The 5,958-nt window shown below is 45.9% G+C and overlaps 1 non-coding gene across 1 annotated transcript in view; it reads right to left on the reverse strand.

Moving 5' to 3' along the window:
* The window catches only part of LOC111342037 (uncharacterized), a 4,363-nt gene extending 1,282 nt beyond the window's left edge, over positions 1 to 3,081 (reverse strand). Inside the window, exons 1-2 of the transcript XR_015992053.1 lie at positions 426 to 3,081; positions 1 to 99 (exon numbers count right to left, since the gene is read on the reverse strand). The exon at positions 1 to 99 is cut by the window's left edge and continues 1,282 nt beyond it. This is a non-coding gene — a transcript (uncharacterized LOC111342037). The remainder of the gene's footprint in view (positions 100 to 425) is intronic.
* Positions 3,082 to 5,958: the final 2,877 nt, after the last annotated feature.

Genomic DNA, 5,958 nt, shown 5'->3' on the forward strand with positions numbered 1-5,958 from the left:
TCGGGCAAATATATCGGGAAATGCCCTTGGATTCTACCTCGACATTCCAAAACGCCGTCTTGGGTTGGTTGTAGATTCAGTTGCAACTGATCTTCTTGGTATTATTTATCAGCTGCGGCTTAGGACTGGACTCTTTTCACCCAAAAGATTATCACTTTGTTAGTTTCTTCAGTGCCAGTGCCTTGAATCTTCCTGTCTTCCTTCAACGAACGTTGTGGACGAACCGCATTATCCACGCACAGATTCTCATCGTCCTCCAGTAGGTAGATTTCTCAAGGAGGGTGCCTAGCTCGTCTGTAGTTGCTATCGCCACCGCAAAAACATCTCGCGTCGCTTTCACCTCAACCATTGATTCATCTGATGCCTTGGTCACAATATCTGGAGGCCAGCACACTTTGTTTTACAACCACTTCGGTCCATTGCACCAAGAGGGATTATTTGTCACATCTCCACCACGGCTTCCAAGGTAAGCAGGGTTCTCCGAAGTCCCTACGTGTCGCCAGGTCATTTCCGAATGCGCTTGTATTTTCTCAACCCTGCTACTCACAAACTGCTTATATGTGCCTGGAGATCTGATGCAGTGCAGCGAGAAGGTGCTATCGAGCCAACAGTACTTTTCTATTAGGGGAAATCCCTCCAGAGCTGAGGCCACGTTTGCCAAGAGATCCACTGCCATATGTCCAGACACAAACTCTAGCCGAGGGATCGTCAGTCCCTTTTTGGAAAGTCTCGCTTTTGCTGCCACGAGCCCCTGATTGGCGCCTGATTCTTGAACAACTACAGCATACACAGCCGCAGCTACACCCTTACCACTGGCATCACCAAAGGCGTGCAACTCGATTGACTGAATATCCTCTTGATAGGCTGCTAAAGACCTCGGGACTGTCAGCTGCTCGGGAAGTCGCCCCTCCCATCGGATCCAACTCTGCATCAACTTGCTTGGTAGCCTTTCATCCCAGTTCAGCTTGGAGTGACACGTCACGGTAGAGAAGTTTTCCGCCCAATGATATAGGAGAGGCCAATCCCAGTGGGTCATAGATCCTTGCCACTTAGCTTAAAATTTCCCGCTTGCTGGGATCAGCTTTCTCTTGTGGAAAACTCACGCCGCCAGTATCGTTTTCCTTGTCCCATGGCAAACCAAGCAGGGTAGTTCCTTTTCTTCTGGGGACATTTAACTGCTCTTATGCGTACGTTTCTTCCTCGATCGAGACTGGTTCGGAAGCGGCTCATTCCAGCTCTTTCACGTTCGAATGCCATTTATGCAACTCGCAGGTGCCCTTGGTGAATACAATCTGAGAAGTTGATTTGATTTCTTTTGCCTTTTCACTTGTAGGGCCGCCGCTGATAAGGTCGTCTAGGTATAAACTTCTTTCGATCTCGCCGACAATGTTCGGGTAGTTTTGTCTGCAACTCTCCAACAGGTGTTGAATTACGCCTCCAAGCAGGAAGGGCGACGATGTGAGGCCAAAAAGGGCTCTAGTAGACCTCATCGTTTCCACAATTTGATTGCTTGGTTCCTTCAACAAATGAAATCTTAGCGCATCGCGGTCTTGCTCTTTAATACAGACTTGGAGGAAAGCTTGCTTGATGTCTCCTGCGACTGTAACTGGATGAAATCGAGAACGAACTAGGACACTCCAGAGCTTGTTCTGAAGAGGTGGACCAGGATTCAGACATTCATTTAGCGAGGGTGCACCAGAGTGGGCCCGTGCTGAAGCGTCATAAACTACTCGAAGCTTGGTGGTTTCGGCTGTGTCGCGTACCACTGCCTTGTGAGGAATGTAAAACTCGTGTTGCCCAGTTGAAGGTCTACTAACTCTCTCGACGATCCCAGCCTTGATTTGGTCTTGGATCACTCGATCGTAACGCTCTATCATTCCTTGACTGCGTAGCTTCTTTACGAGGCCAGGTAACCTGCGAAGACTTCCTGCTTCGTTGCTTGGCAGAGGTGGGTGGTTCCCCTTCCTTGGAAGGCTAGTTTCGTACCAACCCTCTTCGCCTCGTCTAAGTTGCTCTTTGAACTCTGAATATACCTCGTCTTGGTCACCAGTTGCACAATCCGCGAGTCCAAGTACGTCCATTCTGCACAAGTTGTCGTAATCTGCCGTCGATGTTTGTGTCAGGAACATTGGAGACAGATCCACTTCTTTGCCTGGCGAAATAATGGTCCATCCAAATCTCGTTTTCTCGGCGATAGGCTCGTTTGCGGCTCCGATAAGAGGTGCGGTTTCAGTCTTTATCTTAGTATAGTCGCATACCCCCAAGATAAGGTGCACTGGAAGGAAATCCTTTGTGTCCATATCGTCCATTTTCACTCTCTTGAAATGATCGTACCTTTTCAGGACCTGCTGGTAGGGAGGGTTTTCCATGGATAAAAGCTGTTTCCTGTTTACCATGGTTACGTCCGTTTCGAGGAGGAAATCGCCATTCAGGGAACTTATCTGGACCTTGAAAATTTCCACAGGCTTAGTAACCACTCCCATCATTATTTCAATCTGTCGTACTTCTCGTTGATGAGGACGGATCTTTAAGCGATGAAGTAACGTTGCTGAAGCGCACGAGCTTCCGGCACCGGTGTCTATCAACGCACGACACTTGACTCCCAGCACTTCCACTACGACGACCGGATAGATCACAGTTGGTCTTTCCATTGAAGTAGTTGTCATTAACTGGTTACTGATTCTGCTGTTGCAGATGGAGGTGTGGTGCCTTCTGTGACAAATCTGGCACAAGGAACGGCTCTTGAAATCGTCAGCTCTGTGTTTGCTTCCGGTGCAGTTGAAACAGAGGCGTTTGTTGCTGAGTACTTTCCTGCGATCGTCGACAGTTGCAACCGTTTTGCAGTCAACCGATTTGTGATCATGGTTTTCACAATAAACGCATCCCCGGTTTCTGCCATCAGTCTGCTGTTGGACTTTAAAATTCTTGTCACGCCAGGGCTTGTCACTTTGCTTAGACTGAATCGGGTTTCTTTCTGTCCATTTGCGGAGTTCACCCACTAACTTTGGGAAATTCCACTCTCGCCAAGAATCGTCCGTTCGCACAAGATCTCCTCTTATCCCTGGCAGCTTGTCTATAGTCATCCGCACGTATCCATTCAAATCTCGCATTTTCCCCATTGTTTATAACGATTGCACATCGAAAAAAAGTTTCTTTTGGAAATCGTGGATTTTGGCCGGCTAGGTTCAACCAATTGTAGGCAAAGAGATGATGTTTTCCACGTACGCGTTAACGACCTCGCTTGTTTGGCCATACTTCCTTGACAGGATGTTCTTCGCGCGCTCGTGTCCCTCTGATAAAAAGGGCAAACCGTCGATTTCCGTTCGGATCTTCGGGTCTACAAGTTCTTTTAAGTAGGAGTATTTCGTCACGCCAGCTATTTCTGCCTTGTCGATCTCGGTTTCAAACTGACTCCAGAACCGTGGCAAATCTGTTAGCTCGCCTCTAAACTTTGTGATGACAAGCTTAGGAAGTTTTGCGGTTTTCGCTGCTTGAGTCAACTTCGGTTCTGTGGTTTTCGCATGGTTTCCTTTTGTCTCCCCGATTTGCTTCTCATAGGTTAGCCTCATCTCCAGTTGTGCACGTTCAAATTCAAGCTGATCTTTTCTCGATTTCTCTAAAAGGGCTTGTTCTCCTTCCTTTTCTGTAAGGCTTTCTTTTTACTTCCATTCTGTTAACCACTTTCGTAAGTACGCGACGTTCTCATCAGCAGACGTTTGCGCGGCCTAAACTGTGAGGCTCCATTATGACACGTCATCCAGTTGCTCTCCGTTTGCGATGTTTGTTTGCTCGATTTGAAGCTTAAATTCCTCCACTCTCGTCACGATAGTCTTCAAAGACTGAAGTTGACGTTCCACACCTTCCACGCTTCCCTTTGCGATGATTCCTTCGCTCTTATCCTTGGTGAAGTTAAGCAATTGTAATTGTGTGTTCAGATCCGCCAGCAGTTTCTCCATTGTAAAATCCCGGCGTCAGATCTGATTTTTTTTTTTCCTTTCTTTTGTTCCTGCCCCATCGGAGGTGCCACTTTGTGTTGGGAATAAGATAATTGCCTGACAACACAGCGGTTTTCCCGATAAACTCGCGCTAAAATCAGTCACTCACGATATAATTTTTTAAAAGATATATTTTTCTCTCACAATGTGCCGAGTTATTTTTTTTACAACACACGTGGTGTATTTTGAACAAAGGATATACATGTGAACGTGTAGTCTGATCGTCCGGGTGAGTGTAGTCCTGAGAAGGACTGTTGTCGGTGGTAGTGACTGACGTTTCGACAACCTGTGCGGAAGTCATCATCAGAGTCAAGTGAATGATTGTTGTCAGTAGAATGTTCTTATTCCAGTTCGTGTGAAATGATCGGTTGGTTTTGCCGTGATGTTATTGGCTGTAAGACTCAAGTGACGTAAGTCGGTCGTGATTGGTCTGTTTCGATCTGTCGGTAAAGTTAGGTCGTTGTTTTTCGGTCGTTTGTGATGTTTATGTCGTGAATGAGTCGTTTGTATGGAGCGGGTAGTTGTTGACATCTGTTCTGGAGTCTGTTCTAAGTTAGTAAACCAGCTTTCCAGAGTCAGTCGTTGAAAATAGTCAGTGCTGTAGGTTAGGCATTGCGTAGAGTCCTAGTCAATGTTGTGGTTGGTAAGTCGATGGTGTTCAGCAATGTGATTGCTGACATCACCTTTCCTCGTCGCCCGTCTGTGTTCAGTCAGTCTTGTTGTGAGGTTTCTGCCAGTCTCACCGATGTAGGAGGCTTGGCAGTCGGAACAATTGATCTTATAAATCGTTCCCTGTCTGTTCCTCGGTTCGTCTTTGTCTTTAAGGTTGGTTAGTAACTGATGTAGTATGGTGATGGGTTTGTGGGCGACGCGTATATTGAAGGGTAGTAAGATGCGCGAGATGTTTTCAGACATGCCTTTTATGTACGGTATGGTTGCTGTTGTCGTAGGGGTAGCGGTGTCGTTTGTTTCGGTAGTGGTAGTGGGTCGGTGATAGTGGGTCGGTGGTAGTGAGTCGGCGCAATGCCTAACCTACAGCACTGACTATTTTCAACGACTGACTCTGGAAAGCTGGTTTACTAACTTAGAACAGACTCCCCTAAACAGATGTCAACAACTACCCGCTCCATACAAACGACTCATTCACGACATAAACATCACAAACGACCGAAAAAGAACGACCTAACTTTACCGACAGATCGAAACAGACCAATCACGACCGACTTACGTCACTTGAGTCTTACAGCCAATAACGTCACGGCAAAACCAACCGATCATTTCACACGAACTGGAATAAGAACATTCTACTGACAACAATCATTCACTTGACTCTGATGATGACTTCCGCACAGGTTGTCGAAACGTCAGTCACTACCACCGACAACAGTCCTTCTCAGGACTACGCTCACCCGGACGATCAGACTACACCTTCACATGTTACCCCTGGGTTCAAACCATTTACTGCAAAGGATATACAATCGGTGAATGTTTCCTTTGATTGGTTATAGTTACTAATGATGAGAGATTCGATGCCTATCCCTTTCCGGTGGACTAAACAACGAAATTTTAAACGCGTTAAAAAGGTTTGATTATGTAAACACACGATTTCCGACATTGTTTATGAATAATGTGATTTTATTGTTGTAATTTGTTGGGGGGAACAAATGTCAATTGGGGCGTGCCCCGTTTTTTTTCTCCTGCCTTTGAGGTACCTTTTTACACATATTTTTGTGTTATATGTTGGCGAACCTCAATAAAGTAAACTAAACTAAAAGCCTTTTTTAGAATTAAAAAAAGAAAGGAAACTCATGGTCAAAGTGTATCGACGTGTTAACGTTATGAGTCATGCGCTATGAAGCGAGCTCCCTCGCCCATAGTGCCAGACTTGTTCTAAAGCGTTTTGCATTTACTATAAATAAACTAAACGTTTTCTAGAAAGAAGTATTTTAAGTTTTTTTTTCTC

The sequence above is a fragment of the Stylophora pistillata genome, chromosome 9 (assembly GCF_964205215.1).
Source record: "Stylophora pistillata chromosome 9, jaStyPist1.2, whole genome shotgun sequence".
In the NCBI taxonomy this organism is placed as follows: Eukaryota; Metazoa; Cnidaria; class Anthozoa; order Scleractinia; family Pocilloporidae; genus Stylophora; species Stylophora pistillata.